The sequence below is a fragment of the Kogia breviceps genome, chromosome 10, assembly GCF_026419965.1.
Source record: "Kogia breviceps isolate mKogBre1 chromosome 10, mKogBre1 haplotype 1, whole genome shotgun sequence".
NCBI classification, from domain to species: Eukaryota; Metazoa; Chordata; class Mammalia; order Artiodactyla; family Physeteridae; genus Kogia; species Kogia breviceps.
In genome coordinates, this window is record NC_081319.1 from 62,006,872 (window position 1) to 62,030,429 (window position 23,558).

General features: G+C 34.7%; 1 protein-coding gene across 6 annotated transcripts in view; it reads right to left on the bottom strand.

Moving 5' to 3' along the window:
• The window catches only part of KHDRBS2 (KH RNA binding domain containing, signal transduction associated 2), a 769,555-nt gene that overhangs the window by 176,716 nt on the left and 569,281 nt on the right, over positions 1-23,558 (bottom strand). The window lies entirely within an intron of this gene.

Sequence of the window (23,558 nt, forward strand, 5' to 3'; positions counted from 1 at the left end):
AATATACAAAAAGAGAGAAGGTATTTGCAAGTGATGCACCTGACTAGGGGTTAATATCCAAACTATACAAAGAGATCATACATCTCAATATCAAAAAAAGAAAAAGAAAAAAAAAGAACCCAATCAAAAAATGGGTAGAAGAACTAAATAGATATTTTTCCAAAGAAGACATACAGATGGACAACAGGCACATGAAAGTATGGTCAACATCACTAATTATTAGAGACATGCAAATCAAAACCACAATGAGGTGTCACCTCACACTGGTCAGAATGGACATCATCAAAACAATCTACAAATAATAAATCCTGGAGAGGATGTGGAGAAAAGGGAACCCTCCAACTCTTTTCGTGGGAAGGTATGTTGGTGCATCCACTATGGAAAAGAGTATGGAGGTTCCTAAAAAAACTGAAAATAAAGCTACCATAAGATTCAGCAATTCCACTCCTGGGTATTTACACAGAAAAGATAAAAAATCTAATTTGAAAAGATACATGCACCCCGATGTTCATAGCAGCACTGTTTACAGTAGCCAAGACAAGGAAGCAACCAAGTACCCATCAAGAGATAATTGTTTTAAGAAAAAGTGGTATATGTATACTATAGAATATTACTCAGCCATAAAATAAGAATGAAATATTGACTTTTGCAGCAACATTGATGGACCTAGAGAATATTATACTTACTGAAGTATGTCAGAGAAAGACAAATATTATGTGATATCACTTATATATGGAATCTAAAAAATAATACAAATGAATCTATATACAAAACAGAAACGGACTCACAGACATAGAAAACCAACTTATGATTACCAAAGGGGAAAGTGGGGGAGGAATAAGTTAAGAGTATTGGATTAGCAGGTACAAACTATTACAAATAAAATTACATTCAATATCTTATATTAACGTATAATGGAAAGCAATCTTTCTCTCTCTCTCTCTAAAACTTGATATAAAAAGTTTTATACATATATAAAACTTAATCACTTTGCTGTACACCTGAAACTTACTCAATATTGTAAAACAATTATACATCAATTAAAAATAAAACAGTAAAATCCCACTACTTATAGCTGTTAGATGAGATTCAAGTATTATTTCTAGTCATTATCATTTGAAACAAATCTTTTGCCTAATACCTTTGTATTTTAATGAGAGTGGGAGAATAATTTTGTTGTCATTTTTTTCTATGCTGGAGCTCAAATGTTGCTTTATTTTACTGTGAAAAATAACAGCATGAGAACAATTTTTTGGTATACATTTGATATCTGTGTGATATATAAGTATCTCAAACACATTTTTATCTTGCTTTTGTAAAAGAGTCTTGCATACTTTATGCAAATACAATATTCCCTTGTTCTAAAAAATAGTACATACCTAATTAAGTAAAACTCTATTATAGATTAACTCAGGTGGGATAATTTTATTTAAATTTAAATATCCCAATTTATTTTTTTTTATAACCTTGCATGCTGATTCTAGGAGAATAATTTTCAGTTAGAAGTTTTACTAAAATCAAATTGCCTGGAGTTTATACAAGATATCCCATTCCTAATAAGCAAAGTGTTCATAGATTATATCTGCAGAAATCATGTATCATGTTGTTTGAAAAGATGCACACGAAATTTTCCCTTAGTTTTTTACATATTAAATGCAATATACATGTAAAATCTGTGAAGATAAATTAGAGATGCAGTAAGTTGAATTTAAGAGTGGTGTTTCTAAACTCAGAATTCTTTGTTCAAGTCACAGATACCACTTAGTTACTCAGCAATTTCTTAATCTCTCTATGCCTCAGTCTTCTTAGCTGCAAAGTGGTTAGGGAGTAGTGTTTTTTTTTTTTTTTTTTTTGTAAGTTGTATAAACAGAACAGAGCTGGGCATCTAATAATCTTCAATAAATTATGTTACCATACTAGTAGTAATTTATTTTGAAAAGTTGCATATTAAGTTATTAGTTAATATTTGTTGAAAACCCAAAGTATAGAGTATTGTAGATATCAGCAACTTACAAAGATACACTGAAAAGGCAAATCTTGAGTATGTAAGATTGAAAAGAGGAGTAGGAGAAACGCATGGGCATAGCGCGAAAGTAGATAACGTTATTAGAGCAATTGTCAGTGAAGGCAAATTCAAAATTATAGAGCACAGCATTTTATTAAATATGAAAGATTAAGGAAATGAATTTTAAAGGTGAAACTGCTAAGCACACAAATATGGAAAGAAGGAAAATATAGTGTCTTAGTATTTTGAAAGGAATTATCTGTATAGGCATGTAACCTATGTTTTGAAGACCTATGTATGATGATTAGAAAAAAGAAAACTCAAAAGAATCAAATAAATTAGAGACCCTGGAAATTATGTTGTTAACATTTTATTTTGACACACAAAGGCAGGCTTTTGGACTGCTCTTATAGGAATGGTGCTGGTATGCTATAATTTCTTTACTCTTAAATGTGATGAGGAGAATAATTTTCAAGATAGTTCCTTGGGGTTAGAGTTTCAGTTTACTTAGTTAATGGATGTATGATCACATCTACATTAGTAACCAGTGAAAATTTACTTAAACATATTTATCTCACATGTATCCGATAAAGGCACCATTGTGCTTATTTTATTGTGGAGGAAAAAAACTTATTCTTTTCATGTGCTCAGAGCCCCAGAGTGGCAAAAGAAATATTCTGAAATCCTATCTGACTTCTACGTTTATCCTTTTTTCTCTGGAAATCACACCGTCTCTTTAAAACTTGAGGGAAGACATTGGATAGCGTAGATATCACAGGGAATTAGAAATGAAAGGGAAAAGGAAAACATTGATTTTATAAACAGTGTTCATTTGAAACAAATGCATAGATAAAAAAGCAGGTGGTGAAGGCACATTTTTTTGAAACTCTGAAGAGAGAAAGAGCGTGTTAAAACAAATAAACAAAAAATACAGCCAACAAAATATTTTAGTCATCATCCACTTCCATAAAACAAAAAGAGTAGGTCCCATTGTTAATTAGGAGTTGCAAACTTCCATGAGATTATTACAAAGTTAATTGAAATTCTTAAGAAATGATATTTTAGAAAGAGGGAGTATAAATAATTATCTATTATTCATGTTGGTCTGGGTATTACTGAATTGATTCAGGCGTATATCAATACCTCTTGTAAAATCAATGGCATTTCATATTCAGAACAAGACTATAGATTTTACTGACCAAAGTGAGTAATGCACTTGCCATATTAAGGGTGCTTTCAAAAAAATATCTTTATTAGAAACAAAATAGAAATACTTGTAAAAGTAAAATACTACCAGGATTTCCTCACTAGGTGCTCTTTATCTTTTCCTCTTCTTAGTTTGAAGTTTTTTGCCCTTTAGTTTCATCAAGATTTCTAACCCATTATATTTGAAAAATGCTTAGGTGAGTGAAATGTAAAATAGCAATTGTTAAAGAAACTAATCAAAGCTCTCAAATACCCCTTAGTTGTGCTAAGAAAAAAAAAAAGGCAGAAACAGACAACAACAGCCTGAACTAGCAAGAATATTTTTTAAGCTTTTTTAAAATGTTGACCATTTTTAAAGTCTTTATTGAATTTGTTACAATATTGCTTCTGTTTTATGTTTTGGTTTTTTTGTCCAGGAAGTATGTGGGATCTTAGCTCCCTGACCAGGGATCAAACCTGCACCCCCTGCATTGGAAGGCAAAGTCTTAACAATTGGACTACCAGAGAAGTCTCAAGAATAATTCTTCAACAGCAATTAAACTTAAAAAAAAAACCTCTTCTTCTGCACTGTTCCACCTAGTCCTCAAAATAGCTCCAAATTAATAATTTGAATTTTTTCCTTTAATCTCTTCTTCAGATGAGTTCATTCATTGATTTTTAAATTAAACTATTCTGTGTTCTTGGGATAAACCTAATTTTTCCATGGTACATTTATTTTAGGTTACTATTATCATTGCTATATAGTTTACTGATATTTGTTTAGGATTTTTTGCATCTGTGCTTCTCATGTCAACAGTCTTCAGTAATTTACCTTTCATGCATTGCCCTTTTCAGGTTTTGTGTCCAAGTTATGCAGCTTCAAAAGATAAATTCTTGAATAGTTTCTGAATTTCTATATTCTGGAATAGTTTGTGTAAACATTGACATTTGTTCTTTGAATGTTTCATATAAAACACCAGAGGAGGCATTATATTAGAGAATTTTCTCAAAAGTTTTCTACCAACTGGTGCTCTTGCAATGCTTTTTGTTGGGGGGGGTCGCATGGCATGTGGGATCTTAGTTCCCCAACCTGGACCAGGGATCAACAATGGACCACCAGAGAAGTCCCTATTTTTATTTCTTGAGTCAATTTTGTCACATTATACTTTTCTGGGAATTTGTCATTAATGTAAAATTTGACATTTACTGACATGGGAGTTGTCAATAATATGCTTTCTTATTGACATATTTGTGTTTTGGTAATTTGTGAATTTTCTCTTTTTTTATTCATTATTTAAATCAGAGACTTGACAAATTTATTACCCCCCCCTTTTCTTTTAAAAGTATTAATTTCTGGCTTTTTTGTTTTCTTTTGAGACTCTCTCCCAAATGTTTCTACTTCATCAATCTGTTATTCTTCGACATTTTATCTTAGGAACATTTTTCTTTCCTTTCTCTCTCGCTATCTTTTTCTTTCTTTTTCTTTTTTTTTTTTTTTATGTTTGCTTGTTCCATTAAATTATTTTATTTTATTTTATTTTATTTTATTTTTTGCAGTACGTGGGCCTCTCACTGTTGTGGCCTCTCCAATTGTGGAGCACAGGCTGTGGATGCGCAGGCCCAGAGGCCATGGCTCATGGGTCCAGCCACTCTACGGCATGTGGAATCTTCCCAGACTGGGGCACGAACCCGTATCCCCTGCATCGGCAGGCGGACTCAACCACTGCGCCACCAGGGAAGCCCTGTTCCATTAAATTTTAGCCTATATTCTTTACTAATATGTTTTTAAGGTTCTACATTTCTTTCTAAATACTGCTTTAATTACATCCCCAACTTTTAATTTGTAGCATTTTCATTATCACTGTCAATGAATTATAAATATATATTTTAAATTTTTATTATTTCTTCCTTAAAATATGGATAAATCAAACATGTTTCATATTGCTTTGTAGATTAAATACAGTTATGTCAGAGAAAATTCTTTGTAGGTTTAGAGTTCTTTGAAGTAGAATGGATTTGTTTTAGAATCTTTTTGCAATAAATTTTTGTATATAATCTCAGGTGTCTAAAAATAATGTAATCCTGCAGTGGTTGAGTGTAATGCAAAAATTTTTAAATCATTACAACTTACAGGTGTATTGATGCTTTTATTAAGTTACCCTGTCTCTAGTAGTTTTTTTTTTAACTGTCATTCTGCTCACATGTTAACATAACTGTGTTTTCTTTAATAAAAACAACTTATATATATTTCCATCCTTTCCCTTTATGATATTTGTCTTTTCATTTAGTCCATTTATAATTATTGTAATTATTAATATATTTGAATTTAATTTCTACCATCCTATATTGTTTCTTGATTTGTCCTTTGTGTTCTGTGTGTTCTTTTTTCTTCTATCTTAAATCTGCAAAAACATTTTTTTCTCATTCCATGTTTTACTCTCTATTAGTTTGGAAATTAAATTGACTGCTTCTAGTTATAAAGTATTTAATTTGTCATAGTGTACTTAATTCATCAAAGTCTAAAGTTAATAACTGTATAAATTTCTTTAAAAATTGCACATAACAAAATTTTATTTCTATCCACTGGTCCAATGTCCTGATGCATATGATACTCATTTAACTCATTTATATACAAATTTATTTTAGATTTAAACATTATACATTATTTTTATTCACATAAGATATTATGTCTTACATAGTAAAATTTATTTACCCTCTTTTTAAAACATATTTTAATATTTTAACCATTCTTGAAATTAATTTCCATCTGGAATCATTTTTTAATATTATTCCAAAATTTTCTTTAATGAGGATCTGCTGGATATATTGATTAGTTTTACTTTGTTTGATAATTTGGATCTCACACTTAAAAGATTAAATTTGAAATTTTATACAGTATATATAGGGCATATAGTTCTAGACTGACTGTTTTTTACTTTTGGCACTTTGAAAGTATCATTCCTGTCATCTCACTTGCATTGTTTCTCATGATAAATCAGAATGAAAACAACTAATTAGAAAATGTAGTAAAAATTTAAAATACTCTTCCCATATCTATAAGCTATAATCTATAGCAAGGAGTAAGTATGAATGTAGTATAGAAAATTCTAAATGAAAAAATATATAATGTTCCTGAATATAAATATTCAATATAATAAAGATGTTTGTCCTCCTTAAATTAATCTATAAATAAAATATGTTTTTAATCAAAATTCTAAAAGGTTTGTATATATCTGTAGGTAGATCCTGAAATTTTCATGGTGGTATAAACAGACAATAATAGCCAAGAAAATTTTGAAGAAGATTAAGAAGAGTAGTGTAGGGTTTTCTCTACTTATTTTCAATATTTATTACAAAATTTGGGTGATTGATATCTTTGAATTTTTATAGGGATAAAAAGACCTGAATACATTTTTTCTGAAATAGTGAAGGCTATCATATTCTACTATCACAGAAGCCATGAATGAGAGATTGTTCAAAAGGAAGTGAAGGAAAAAGAACCAATGACATAGTCTAGTGGCTAAGAATATGGAATTTGGAATAAGTGAGAATCTCAATTTTTGTCACTTTTAACTATAACCTCAATTTTGTTCCTCATTTGGAAAATGAAACTATAAATAAGGTTGCTCTAAGATTAAACAATATCTAAAATCCCACTTTCTGGAGCATAGAAAATACTAGTATTTCATAATTTCACTAATTTACTGAGATGCCCATAATTTGGCTTTTTATTATTTCAGAAGTGGTGTAAGACAAATAAGTAAGCTCAAATCATGTTATTCAACTCTTTTCCACTAGAATAAATAGAGAGTTGGCTTTCTTTGCAGGATCTGAAGAATTTTCAAAATATGTAATATTTTTAAAATGTAACCTATAGCATTCAACATATATCTTTCAGTGTTTCATTTATTCAACAAATATTAACTGAGTTCCTATTATCAGCCAAGCATGATTCAAATGATGGAACTTGGTATTAAACAAAGCAAACATAATTTTATACTTATAAAACTTGCTTTTGAGTCTATTCCTCCTAAAGATTGAATTAAAACAACATTGTAAATCAACTATACTCCAATAAAAAATTTTAAAAAGAAGATGAATTGGTATATATTTACAATGAAATACTACTCATGTATAAAAAATATGAGATAACGCCATTTGATATCACTCATCTGTGGAATCTAATTTTTAAAAATGATATAAATGAACTCATTTACAAAACAGAAAGACTCACAGATTTTGAAAAAAAACTTATGGCTACCAAAGGGGAAATATGGAGTGGGGGATAAATTAGGAGCTTGGGATTAACATACACCCACTGCTATATATAAAATAGATAACCAATAAGGACCTACTGTATAGCATAGGGAACTCTACTCAATATGCTGTATAACCTACATGGGAAAGAATTTGAAAAAGAATGAATATACCTATCTGCATAACTGAATCACTTTACTGTACATCTGAAACTAACACAACATTGTAAATCAACTATACTCCAATAAAATTAAAGAAAATATAAGTTATTAGTGAGCAGTTTTATATAAACAAGTAAAATAGTTATATAATTTTTAAAAATAATGTGTATAATGACAAAAGAATCCAGACAAATGCTTAAGGAACTTGAAAAAATTTTAATACAGAGCATGGCTATAGTATGGGTTATGTACAAGATTACCTTTATACTTAGAAAGCATATTGGCTTTATTTAAAAGGGACCAATTGTGACCACCTAGAGGGGTGGGATAGGGAGGGTGGGAGGGAGGGTGACACAAGAGGGAAGAGATATGAGAACATATGTATATGTATAACTGATTCACTTTGCTGTAAAGGAGAAATGAACACACTATTGTAAAACAGTTATACTCAAATAAAGATGTTAAAAAAATAAAAAAAATAAAAGAGGCCAATATACTCAATTTCCATAGACTTTAAAAAATATGTACCTTAAAATCATATATTGTATGCTGCAGTAATAGTTTATAAGAACAGATGGTTACATTTGAAAATATGTCATGGAGTATGAGGACTGCCCATTATTTAATGAGAATTCTTCATTACCCTATAACATTCAGATAATGACCTTGAATTTCCAAGCTACATATATTTTATGTTTCCATATAAACATATATGCAATATAAAATATGCAGAAGAAAATCACTGAAGCTTTCTAAATTATATAAGTGATAATAAAGAATAAAACTAAGAAGTTGGTTTTTATAGAAAGAAGCTTCTTTAATATAGCATCAGATGAATTCATAAACTGTAAAGTAAGAGAAAATTAAAAATAACACAAGAGGGGGCTTCAAGATGGAAGATGGGTAAGACATGGAGATCACCTTCCTCCCCACAAATACATCAAAAATACATCTACATGTGGAACAACTCCTACAGAACACCTACTGTATGTTGGCAGAAGACCTCAGACTTCCCCAAAGTCAAGAAAATCCCTATGTATCTGAGTAGGGCAAAAGAAAAAAGAAAAAACAGAGACAAATGAATAGAGACAGGACCTGCACCTCTGGGAGGGAGCTATGAAGGAGGAAAAATTTCCACACACTAGGAAGCCCCTTCACTGACAGAGACAGGAGGTAAGAGGGGGAGGGGGGAAGCTTCAGAGCCATGGAGGAGAGCTAAGAAACAGGGGTGCAGAGGGCAAAGTGGAGAGATTCCCACACAGAGGATTGGTGCTGACCAGCACTCACCAGCCTGAGATTCTTTTCTGCTCAACCACCAGGGTGGGTGGGGGCTGGGAGCTGAGACTCAGGCTTCAGAGATCAGATCCCAGGGAGAGGACTGGGGTTGGCTGCATGAAGACAGCCTGAAGGGGACTAGTGTATCACAGGTAGCTGGGAGGGAGTCCAGGAAATACTCTGGACCTGCCTTAGAGGCAGGAGACCATTGTTTCAGGGTACAGGAGGAGAGGGGATTTGTTCCCTGTCTACCCACAGAAGGCAGAGCACCACCTAAACAAGCTTCAGAGATGGGCACAAGCCACAACTATCAGCTCAGACACAGAGAGGGACATGAAACCCTAAAGCTGCTACTGCAGCCACCAAAAATCCTGTGTGCAAGAACAGATCACTATGTACAAACCCCCTTGCCCCCAGGAGCCTGTGCAGCCCACCACTGCCAGGGTCCCATGACCCAGGGACAACTTCGCCAGGAGAACACATGTGCTCCTCAGGCTTTTGAAACGTCAGGCCAACCTCTGCCACCACAGGCTTGCCCCACATTCCAATTATAACTACGATACCCCTACCTCTATGCGGCCTGAGTAAGCCAGAGCCCCCTAATCAGACACTGCTTTAACCGCCTTCTGTTTGGATGGGGAACAGAAGCCTAGGGCAACCTACATGCAGGGGTGGGGCCAAAACCAAATCTGAACCCCAGGAGCTGTGAGGACAAAGAAGAGAAAGGGAAATTTCTCTGTGCAGCCTCAGGAACAGGGAATTAAATCCCCACAATCAACTTGATTTACCCTGCATCTGTGGAATACCTGAATAGACAACAAATCATCCAAAAATTGAGGTGGTGGACTTTGGGAGCAACTGTAGACTTGGGTTTTGCTGTCTGCAACTGATTTGTTTCTGAATTGTATGTTTATTTTCGTGTAGTTTCTAGTGTTTGTTACATTGGTGGATTTGTTTATTGATTTGATGGCTCTCTTCTTTTATTTGTTTTAATTATTAATAATTTTTTATTTTCTTAATTTAATAATATATTTAAATATTTTTAAAATTAATTTTTATTTATATATATTTTTCCTTATCTCTCCCTTTTCTTCTGAGCTGTGTGGCTGACAGGGTCTTGGTTACTCTGGCAGGGTGTCAGGCCTGAGTTCTGACCTGGAAGAGCTGAGTCCAGGACTTTGGACTACCAGAGACCTCCTGGCCCCACATAATATCAGTTGGCGACAGTTCTCCCAGACATCTCCATCTCAACGCTAAGACCCAGCTCCACCCAATGGCCAGCAAGCTACAGTGCTGGAAGTCACTTGCCAAACAACTAGCAAGACAGGAACACAACCCCACCCAAAAGTAGAGAGGCTGCATAAAATCATAATAAGGTCACAGACACCCCAAAACACACCACTGGACTCAATCCTGCTTACCAGAAACAGAAGATCAAGGCCCACCTAACAGAACAGAGGCACCAGTCCCCTCCAAAAGGAAGCCTGCACAAGTCACTGAACTAAACTCACCTACTGGGGGCAGACACCAAAAGCAACAGGAACTACAAAACTGCAGCCTGCAAAAAGGAGACCCCAAACACAGTAAGTTTAAAAAAATGAGAAGACAGAGAAATATGTAGCAGATGAAGAAGCAAGGTAAAAACCCACAAGACCAAACAAATGAAGAAGAAATAGGCAGTCTACCTGAAAATAATTCAGAGCAATGATAATAAAGATGACCAAAATCTTAGAAATAAAATGGAGAAAATACAAGAAATGTTTAACAAGTAGTGAGAAGAACTAAAAAGCAAACAAACAATCATGAACAACACAATAAAAGAAATTAAAAATTCTCTAGAAGGAATGAATAGCAGAATAACTGTAGGAGAAAATGGATAAGTGACCTGGAAAATAAAGTAGAGGAAATGACTGCCATGGAGTAGTATTAAGAAAAAAGAATGAAAACTATTGTGGACAGTCTCAGAGATCTCTGGGACAACACTAAATGCACCAACATTTGAATTAAAGAGGTCCCAGGGAAGAAAGGAAAAAGAAGGGACTGAGAAAATATTTGAAGACTTTATAGTTGAAAACTTCCCTAACATGGGAAAGGAAATAGCCAGTCAAATCCAGGAAGTGCATAGAGAACTATACAGGATAAGCAAAGGAGAAACATGCCAAGACATATTAATCAAACTATCAAAAATTAAATACAAAGAAAAAACTATTAAAAGCAACAAGGGAAAAGGAACAAATAATATACAAGGGAATCCCCATAAAGCTAACAGTTGATCTTTCAACAGAAACTCTGCAAGCCAGAAGGGAGTGGCAGGATATATTTAAAGTGATGAAAGGGAAAAACTTACAACCAAGATTATTCTCCCCAGCAAGGATCTCATTCAGATTCCTCAGAGAAATTAAAATCTTTACAGACAAGGAAAAGGTAAGAAAATTCAGCCCCACCAAACCAGCTTTACAAAAAATCCTAAAGGAACTTCTCTAGGCAGTAAACACAAAAGAAGGAAAAGACTTACAATAACAAACCCAAAACAATTAAGAAAACAGTAAGAGGAACACACATATCTATAACTACTTTAAATGTAAATGGATTAAATGCTCCAACCAAAAGGCATAGACTGGCTGGGAGGATACAAAAATAAAACCCATATGTATGCTCTCTACAAGGGACCCACTTCAGACGTAGGGACATTTACAGACTGAAAGTGAGGGGATGGAAAAAGATATTCTATGCAAATGGAAATCAAAAAAAGCTTGAGTAGTAAATCTCATATCAGACAAAATAGACTTTAAAATAAAGACAATAGGGCTTCCCTGGTGGCACAGTGGTTGAGAATTCGCCTGCTGATGCAGGGGACACGGGTTCATACCCCAGTCCGGGAAGATCCCACATGCCGCGGAGCAGCTGGGCCCGTGAGCCATGGCCGCTGAGCCTGCGTGTCCGGAGCCTGTGCTCCGCAACTGGAGAGACCACAACAGTGAGAAGCCCACGTACCATAAAAAAATAAAAAAAATAAAAAAAAATAAAGACAAGAGACAAAGGACACTACATAATAATCAAATGATCAATCCAAGAAGAAGATATAACAATTGTAAATATTTATGCATGCAACAGAGGATGACCTAAATACATAAGGCAAATGCTAGCAGCCATAAAAGGGAAAATTGACAGTAACACAATACTAGGGGACTTTAACTCCCCACTTTCACAAATGGACAGATCATCCTAAATGAAAATAAATAAGGAAACACACGCTTTAAATGACACATTAAACAAAATGGACTTAATTGAAATTTATAGGACATTCCAACCATAAACAACAGAATACACTTTATTCTCAAGTGCTCATGGAACATTCTCCAGGATAGATCATATTTGGGGTCACAAACTAAGCCTTGGTAAATTTAAGAAAATTGAAATCTTAGCAAGTATTTTTCTGACCTCAAGGCTATGAGACTAGATATAAATTACAGGAAAAAAAAACTGTAAAAAATACAAACACGTGGTGGCTAAGCAATACTCTACTAAATAACCAAGAGATCACTAAAGAAATAAAAAACTACCTAGAAACAAATGACAGTGAAAATATGACGACTCAAAACCTATGGGATGCAGCAAAAGCAGTTCTAAGAGGGACGTTTATAGCAATACGATCCTACCTCAGAAACAAGAAATATCTCAAAAAAACAACCTAACCTTACACCTAAAGCAATTTGAGGAAGAAGAACAAATAAAACACAAAGTTAGCAGAAAGAAAGAAAGTATAAACACCAGATCAGAAATAAATGAAGAAGAAATGAAGGAAACAATAGCAAAGATCAATAAAACTAAAAGCTGGTTCTTTGAGAAGATAAACAAAACAGATAGACCATTAGTCAGACTCATTAAGAAAAAAACGGATAACACTCAAATCAACAGAATTAGAAATGGAAAAGAAGAAGTAACAACTGACACTGAAGAAATACAAAGGATCATGAGGCACTACTATAAGCAACTATATGCCAATAAAATGGACAACCTGGAAGAAATGGAAAAATATCTTAGGAAAGCACCAACTTCTGAGACTGAACCAGGAAGAAATAGGAAATATAAACAGACCAATCACAGCACTGAAATTGAAACTGTGACTAAAAGTTTTCCAACAAACAAAAGCCCAGGAGCAGATGGCTTCACAGGCAAATTCTACCAAACAATTAGAGAAGAGTTAACACCTATCCTTCTCAAACTCTTCCAAAATATAGTAGAGGGAAGAACACTCCCAAACATATTCTATGAGGCCACCATCACAGTGATACCAAAACCAGACAAGGATGTCACAAAAAAAGAAAACTACAGGCCAAAATAACTGAATAAATGTACAGGCAAAAATCCTCAACAAATACTATGCTCAGGTGGGGTTTATCCCAGGAATGCAAGGATTCCCCAATTTATATAAGTCAATCAATTTGATAAACCGTATCAACAAACTGAAGGATAAAAAACATATGATCATCTCAATAGATGCAGAGAAAGCTTTTGACAAAATTCAACACTGATTTATGATTAAAATCCTCAAGGAAGTAGGCATAGAGGGAACTTACGTCAACATAATAAAGGCCATATACGACACACCCACAGCAAACATCATTCTCAATGGTGAAAAACTGAAAGCATTTCTTCTAAGATCAGGAACGAAACAAGGATGTTCACTCTCACCACTATTATTCAACATAGTTTTGGAAGTCCTATCCACAGCAATCAGAGAAGGAAAAGAAATAAAAGCAATACAAATTGGAAAAGGAGAAGTAAAACTGTTACTGTTTGCAGATGACATGATACTATACATACAGAATCCTAAAGATGCCACCAGAAAACTACTAGAGCTAATCAATGAATTTGGTAAAGTAGCAGGATACAAAATTAATGCACAGAAATCTCTTGCATTCCTATACACTAATGATGAAAAATCTGAAAGAGAAATTAAGGAAACACTCCCATTTACCACTGCAACAAAAAGAATAAAAGACTTAGGATTAAACCTACATAAGGAGACAAAAGACCTATATGCAGAGAACTGTAAGATACTCATGAAAGAAATTAAAAGTGATATGAACAGATGGAGAGACATACCATGCTCCTAGATTAGAAGAATCAACATTGTGAAAATGACCATACTACCCACAGCAATCTGCAGATTCAATGCAATCCCTGTCAAACTACCAATGGCATTTTTCACAGAAGTAGAACAGAAAATTTCACAATTTGTATGGAAACACAAAAGACCTCCAATAGCCAAAGCAATCATGAGAAAGAAAAACAGAGCTGGAGGAATCAGGATCCCTGCCTTCAGACTATACTGCAAAGCTACAGTAATCTAGATAGTATGGTACTCACACTAAAACAGAAATATTGATCAATGGAACAGGATAGAAAGCCCAGAGATAAATGCACACACATATGGTCACCTTATCTTTGATAAAGGAGGGAAGAATATACAATGGAGAAAAACAGCCTCTTCAATAAGTGGTGCTGAGAAAACTGGACAGCTACATGTGAAAGAATGAAATTAGAACACTTCCCAACACCATATACAAAAAGAAACTTGAAATGGATTAAAGACCTAAATTTAAGGCCAGGCAGTATAAAATTCTTAGAGGAAACTATAGGAAGAACACTCTTTGACATAAATCACAGCAAGATCTATGTTAACCCACCTCATGGAGGAATGGAAATAAAAACAAAAATAAACAAATGGGACCTAATGAAACTTAAAGTCTTCTGCACAGCAAAGGAAACCATAAACAAGACCAAAAGACAACCCTCAGAATTGGAGAGAATATTTGCAAATGAAGCAAATGACAAAGGGTTAATCTCCAAAATGTACAAGCAGCTGATACAGCTGAATATCAAAAAAATAAACAACCCAATCCAAAAATGGGCAGAAGACCTAAACAGACATTTCTCCAAAGAAAATATACAGATTGCCAACAAACACATGAAAGGATCCTCAACGTCACTAATCATTAGATAAATCAAAACTAGAATGAGTTATCACCTCATACCAGTTAGAAGGCCATCATCAAAAAATCTACAAATAATAAATGCTGTAGAGGGTGTGGAGAAATGGGAACCCTCTTGCACAGTTGGTAGGAACATAAATTAATACAGCCATTGTGGAGAACAGTATGGAGGGTCCTTAAAAAACTAAAATTGAACTACTACACGACCCATCAATCCCACTACTGGGCATATACCCTGAGAAAACCATAATTCAGAAAGAGTCACCACAATGTTCATTGCAGCTCTATTTACAAGAGCCAGGACATGGAAGCAACCTAAGTGTCCATCGACAGACAAATGGATAAAGAAGATGTGGCACATATACACAATCAAATATTACCTTGCCTTAAAAGGAAATAAAATTGAGTTATTTGTAGTGAGGTGGATGGACCTAGAGACTGTCACACAGAGTGAAGTAAGTCAGAAAGAGTAAAACATATACCATATGATAACACATATATATGGAATATAGAAAAAGAAAAAAATTGTTCTGAAGAATTTAGGGGCAAGACAGGAATAAGATGCCAACATAGAGAATGGACTTGAGGACCTGGGGAGGGGGAAGGGTAAGCTGGGACTAAGTGAGAGAGTGGCATGGACCTATATACACTACCAAATAGATAGCTAGTGGGAAGCAGCTGCATAGCATAGTGAGATCAGCTCAGTGCTTTGTGTCCACCTAGAGGGGTGGGATAGGGAGGGTGGGAGGGAGCTGCAAGAGAGAGGGGATATGGGGATATATATATATGTATTGCTGATTCACTTTGTTATACACAGAAACTAACACACCATTGTAAAGCAATTATACTCCAATAAAGATGTTAAAAACTATAGCACAAAGATATCTAGCTGAACATAAATTTTTTACCATAAAAAGAAGAAAAACTCAGTGTGCTGTTTCAGTGTTGCATTTGAGGTAGGCAAGAAGGAAATTGAGTGAAGGGGTAATGTTTGTTGAGCCTGAGATGACATACCCTGCCACACACAGCACTGCAGGATTCCCAGGTGCATAATAGCTCATCCCATGTGTCTGAGATGTCTTATTTCACTTATTTTTATCAAAACCCAATAAAACAGGTATTCATATTTCCATTTTAAAATATTTTATTGAGGTATAGTTGACTTACAATGTGTTCATATCTGCTCTACAGCAAAGTGATTCATATATATATGTATACATAGATAGATAGGTAGATATTTTTTCCATTATGGTTTATCTAGCAGGACCTTGTTTTTTATCCATCCTTATATAATAGCTTGCATCTGCTTATCCCCAACTCCAAATCCTTCCCTCCCTTACCCCTGCTCCTCTTCCTTGGCAACTACTTTTCTGTTTTCTACATCTGTGAATCTCTTTCTTTTTTTAAGATAAGTTCAATTGTGTCATATTTTAGATTCCACATATAAGCAATATCATATGATATTTGTCTTTCATTGGTTTTGCTTAATATGATAATCTCTAGGTCTATCAATGTTGCTGCAGATGGTATTATTTCATTCTTTTTCATGGTTGAGTAATATTCTATTGTATATAAAAATATATTCATTATATATATAAAGATATACAGTATATATATAAAGATATACATTATGTGTATATATGTATGTGTATATATATATATATTTGTGTGTATATATATATATATATATATATATATATATATATATATATATATATATATATATATATATATATATATATACCACATCTTTATCCACTCAGTGGATATTTAGGTTGTTTCCATGTCTTGGCTATTGTAAATAGTGCTGTTATTAACATAAGGGTGCATGTATCTTTTCAAATTATTGTCTGGATATATGCCCAGGAGTGGGATTGCTGGATCATATGGCAACTCTATTTTTAGTTTTTTGAGGAACCTCCATACTATTTTCCATAGCAGCTGAACCAGCTTACATTCCCACCAACAGTGCAAGAGTGTTCTCTTTTATCCTCACCCCCTCCAGCATTTGTTATTTGTAGACTTTTTAATGATGGCTGTTCTGACCAGTGTGAGGTGACACCTCATTTGGTTTTGATTTGCATTTCTCTAGTAATTACCACATATCTCCATTTTTACCCAGAAGGATATATACGCTCAGTGCCTTTTGTTGCAAGAAATGAAAGAAGCATTGGCATGCCTGTTTATAAAGAAAAATGGTAACTGATCTTTAAGGTTCAATCATGTTCATTCCACACACATATTAAAGCACTTGGCAAGCACTGGACATGTTCCCAAATATACTGTGCTCTTTCCTTTCCACTGTTGCTCTTTGACCTGTCTGGTTCATTTTAGGAAATGCCAAGTCCCTCCCTCATTTGTTAAACCTCAGCATTATCTAACATTGTCCCATTTTAACATAATTTTATCCTAAGAAAGAACAGCTCAATGACCTCACAAAATAACCTGATGATAGCATGTCAGTAATGGACACACACACACATACACATAACTACTTAAGATAAAAGTGCCTTAATTGGTAGAGGAGATTTCAGTCTTTTCCCTGAAATAAGAAATATCTCATGCCTTGAGTAGGGAAAATATCTCCAGGCAAAGTGTTCATTTTGTAAAATTGAAATATAGCATTGTGTAAGTTTAGGGTGTGCAACATGTTGATTTGATACATTTATATATTGCAGTATGATTACCTCCTTAGCATTAGTTGACACCTCCATTTCATCAAATAATTATCATTTCATTTTTGTGGTGGGAACAATTAATGTCTAGTCTCTTAGCAACTTTGACGTTTGTAACACAGTACTGTTGACTATGATTATTATGCTCTGCGTTGGCTCCCCAGGACTTACGTATCTACTACTTCTCAGTTTGTCCCCTTAAACAACCCATCCTCAATTCCCCCACCCCAAGCCTCTGGTAACCACCATTCAGCTCTCTGTTCTTATGAGTATGGCTCTCTTGATTATACATATTAAGTGATATCATACAGTATATGTCTTTCTCTGTCTGACATCTCACTTAGCATGAAGTCCTCAAGGTCTGTCCATGTTGTTACAAGTGGCAGGATTTCCTTTGTTCTTGTGGCTGAATAATATTCCATTGTGTAAATATACCACAACTTTCTAATCCATTCATTCATTGATGGACACTTAGATTATTTTCATGTCTTTATTGTAAATAATGCTGCAATAAACAAGGGAATGTATATAGCTCTTCAAATTTCTGTTTTCATTTCCTTTGGATATATAGCCAGAAGTAGAACTGCTGGATCATATGGTAGTTTTATTTTTAATTTTTTTGAGTAATCTCTATATTGTTTTCCATAGTGGCTGAACCAATTTACATTCCCACCAACAATACTGCCCAAGTGTTCCCTTTTCTCCACATCCTTGCCAACACTTGTTAACTCTTATCTTCTTGATGACTGCCATTCTAACAGGTGTGAGATAATATCTCACTGTGTTACATTTTGGCCATTTGGATGTCTTCTTTGGAAAAATGCCTATTTCCTTCCTCTGCCCATTTTTTTAAACCAGATTGCTTATTTTATTGTTATTGAATGGTATGAGATCTTTATATACTTTCTATACCCTTTATCCAATACATGTTTTGCAAATATTTTCTCCCACTCTGTAGGTTCTTGTTTCATTTCTGTAGGTTGCTGCTTCTTCATAGTGCCTTTTGCTATGAAGAAGTTTTTAATTTTGATGAAGTCTCACTTGTTGAGTTTTGCTTTTGTTGCTTGAGGATTCTGGTGTCATACCTGAAAAATAATTGCCAGTCCAATGTCAAGGATTTTCTTCACTGCTTTCTTCTAGGAGTTTCATGGTATCAGGTCTTATGTTCAAGTCTTTAATCAATTTTGAGTTATTTTTTTGTGAGTGTTGTAAGATGGGGGTCCAATTTCATTTTTGTGTGTGTGGTTATCCAGTTTTCCCAACACCATTTGTTGAAGAGACTCTCCTTTCCCCAATGAGTGCTTTTTTTTTTGGCTTTCCATTTGTTGAACATACATGTGGAGGTTTAATTCTGGGCTCTTTATTGTGTTCCATTGGCCTTAAGGTCTACTTTTATCCTGTACCATATTGTTTTAATTACTATAGATTTGTAGTATACTACTTTGAAATTAGGAAGTATGATGACTCTGGCCTTGTTTTTTCTCAGGACTGCTTTGGCTATTTGGGATCTTTTGTGTTTCTATACAAAATTTAGGATTGTGTTTTCTATATATGTGAAAAATGCTATTGGAATTTTGATAGGGATTGTATCAAATCAATAGATGGTTTTGGGTAGAATGGACACTTTACAATATTAATTCTTCTGATCCATGAACATGGGATATTTTTCCATTTGTTTGCATCTTTTAAATTTCTCACATCAAGGTCTTGTAGATTTTATTGTATAGATCTTTTATTCATTGGTTAAATTCGATCCTAAGTATTTTATTGCTTTTGATGCTGTTGTGAATGATCGATGATATACATTTATTTATTTTATTTTTGCTGTTCCTTTGTTAGTGTATAAAACCACCACTGATTTCTGTATGTTGATTTTTTTTTTTTTTTTTTTTTTTGCGGTACACAGGCCTCTCACAACGGTGGCCTCTCCCATTGCAGAGTACAAGCTCCGGATGCGCAGGCTCAGTGGCCATGGCTCATGTGCCCAGCCGCTCTGCGGCATGTGGGATCCTCCCAGACTGGGGCACGAACCCATGTCCCCTGCATCGGCAGGTGGACTCTCAACCACTGCGCCACCAGGGAAGCCCTGTATGTTGGTTTTTATATCCAGCAACTTTACTGAATTCATTGATTAGTTCCAAGTGTTCTGGTTGAGTCTTTAGGATTTTCCATATATAAGATCATATCATTGCAAATAATGACAATTTTACTTCTTGCTTTTCAATTTGGATTCCTTTTATTTCTTTTTTCCGCCTAACTGATCTAGCTAGGATTTCCAGTACTATGTTGAATAAGAGTGGGCATCCTGATCTTATTCCTGATCCTAAGAAAAAGCTTTGAAGTTTTCACCATTGAATATAATGTTAGCTGTAGATTTATCATATATAGCCTTTATTATGTTGAGGTATGTTCTTTCAATACCCAATTTGTTGAGGGTCTTAATCATGAAAGAATATTTTATTTTTCCAAATGTTTTTTGTCTGTATCTGTGGAGATGATCATATGGATTTTATCCTTTATTATTAATGTGGTATATCATATTGATTGATTTGCATATTTTGAACCATCCTTGCATCCAGGGATAAGTCTCCCTTGGCCATGATGTATAACCCACTTAATGTGTTGTTGAATTAGGTCTGCTAATATTTCTGAGAATGTTTACATCTATATTCATCAGGGACATTGGTCTATATTTTTATTGTAGTGTCCTTATCTGGATTTGGTATCAGGATAATCTGCCCTCACAAAATTAGTTTGGAAGTGCTCCTTCCTCTTTAATTTTGGAAGGAGTTGAGAGGGATTGGTGGTAATTCTTCTTTAAACACTTGGTAGAATTCACCAGTTAAGCTATCTGGATCTAGGGTTTTCTGTGTTGAGAGGTTTTTGATTACTGATTCAGTCCACTTCTTATTATTTGCTTATTGTGCTTTTCCTTTTCTTCTTGATTCAGTCTTGGTAGGTTGTATGTTTCTAGAAATTTATTTCTTCTAGGTTATCCAATTTTTTGACATATAAATATTCACAATAGGCTCTTAAGATTCTATGTATTTCTGGCCCCCTCCCCCTTCTGAGTATCTGGAAACCTTGGGCCCAGGAGCCAATGCTTGCAAGGGATGTGGGCCCAGGCAGCTGCAGCAAGCCAAGGATAGAGCATTACATTTAGTCTTCATGTCTCCATAGGCTCCTCTTGGCTGTGACAATTTCTCACACTTTCCTCATTTTTGAAAACCTTGACAATGTTGAGGAGTACTACCTACTTCTAAAGTCTCAGAGTCTTCTGCTTCAGTTGACAGAAAGGGAAAGAGACAGTGGAGGAGTCACTTCAGATTAATAGAAACCATACATTAGAGGTAAAGGTCAAGATTCTCCATATGAATAGCCAATTATTTCTCTGCTGTTAGTTGAAAAGACTTTGCTTCCCTCCATTGAATTGAATTTTTGCCCTTGTCAGAAGTCCTTAGAACATATAAGGGAGCTGTCCATGGTTTTGTATTTTTGGTATGGAGCAAAGGAGATGTCCTCTAGCACTAATTGCTAAGACAACATTTCCAATTTGAATATTCCATTGGTCAGGCTGCTGCAGATGCCCTGGATTTAGGAAGACCTGCCAGGTGGCAGGCAGAGTCTTGGTTCTCCAGCTGGGTGTCAAGCCTGTGCCTCTGAGGTGGCAGAGCCAAGATGAGGACATTGGTCCACCAGAGACCTCCCGGCACCACATAATATCAAATGGCAAAAACTCTCTAAGAGATCCCATTCTCAAAGCTAAGACCAGGCTCACTCAATGACCAGCAAGCTACAGTGCTGGACACCCTATGCCAAACAACTAGCAATACAGGAACACAACCCCACCCATTAGCAGAGTGGCTGACTAAATCATAATAAGTTCACAGACAGCCCAAAACACACCACCGGATGCGGTCCTGCCCAAAACAAAGACAAGATGCAGCCTCACCCACCAGAACACAGGCACCAGTTCCCTTCAGCAGGGATCATACACAACCACTGAACCAACCATACCCACTGGGGGCAGACACCAAAAACAATGGGAATTACAAATGTGCAGCCTGCAGAAAGGAGACCCGAAACACAGTAAGTTAAGCAAAGTGAGAAGACAGAAAAACACACAGCAGATGAAGGATCAAGGTAAAACCCACCAGACCAAACAAATGAAAAGGAAATAGGCAGTCTACCTGACAAAGAATTCAGAGTAATGATAATCAAAAATCTCAGAAATAGAATGGAGAAAATACAAGAAACATTTAACAAGGACCTAAAAGAACTGAAGAGCAAACAAAAAATGATGAACAACACAATAAAAGAAATTAAAAATTCTCTAGAAGGAATCAATAGCAGAATAACTGAGGCAGAAGAAGGGATAAGTGACCTGGAAGATAAAATAGTGGAAATAACTACTGCAGGGCAAATAAATGAAAAAGAAAGAAAAGAATTGAGGACGGTCTCAGAGACCTCTGAGACAACATTAAATGCACCAACATTTGAATTATAGGGGTCCCAGAAAAAGGAAAGGGTCTGAAAAAAATACTTGAAGATATTATAGTTGAGAACTTCCCTATATGGGAAAGGAAATAGTCAGTCAACTCCAGGAAGTGCAGAGAGTCTCAGACAGAATAAATCCAAGGAGAAACAAGACACATATTAATCAAACTATCAAAAATTAAATACAAAGAAAAAATAATAAAAGAAGAAAGGGAAAAACAATAAATAACCTACAAGGGAATACCCATAAGGTTAACAGATGACCTTTCAGCAGAAACTCTGCAATCCAGAAGGGAGTGGCAGGACACATTTAAAGTGATGAAAGGGAAAACACTACAATGAAGATTACTCCAAACAGCAAGGATCTCAGTCAGATTTGATGGAGAAATGAAAACATTTACAGACAAGCAAAAGCTAAGAGAATTCAGCACAACCAAACCAGCTTTACAACAAATCCTAAAGGAACTTCTCTAGGTGGGAAACACAAGAGAAGGCAAAGAACTACAATAACAAACCCCAAACAATTAGGAAAATGTTCATAGGAACATACATATTGATAACTGCCTTAAATGTAAATGGATTAAATGCTCCAACCAAAACACACAGACTGGCTGAATGGGTAAAAAACAAGACCCATATATATGCTGTCTACAAGAGACCCATTTCAGACCTAGGAACACATACAGACTGAAAGTGAGGGGATGGAAAAAGGTATTCCATACTAATGGATATCAAAAGAAAGCTGGAGTAGCAATTCTCATATCAGACAAAAGAGACTTTAAAATAAAGACTACAAGAGACAAAGAAGGACACTACATAATAATCAAGGGATTGATCCAAGAAGATATAACAATTGTAAATATTTATGTACCCAACAGAGGAGCACATGAATACATAAGGAAAATGTTAACAGCCATAAAAGGGGAAATTGACAGTAACACAATCACAGTAGGGGACTTTAACAACTCACTTTCATCAATGGACAGATCATTCAAAATGAAAATAAAAAATGAAACAAAAGCTTTAAATGACACATTATATAAGATGGACTTAATTGATATTTATAGGATATTCCATCCAAAAACAACAGAATACACTTTCTACTCAAGTGCTCATGGGACATTCTCCAGGATAGATCATATTTTGGGTCACAAATCAAGCCTTGGTAAATTTAAGAAAATTGAAATCACATAAGTTATCTTTTTTGACCACAATGCTATGATACTAGATATCAATTACAGGAAAAAAAATCTGTGAAATATACAAACACATGGTGGCTAAACCATACACTACTAAATAACCAAGTGATCTCTGAAGAAATCAAAGAGAAAATAAAAAAATACCTAGAAAAAAATGACAATGAAAAAATGATGACTCAAAACATATGGGATGCAGCAAAAACAGTTATAAGAGGGAAGTTTATAGCAACACAATCCTACCACAAGAAACAAGAAACATCTCAAATAAACAACCTAACCTTACAGCTAAAGCAATTGGAGAAAGA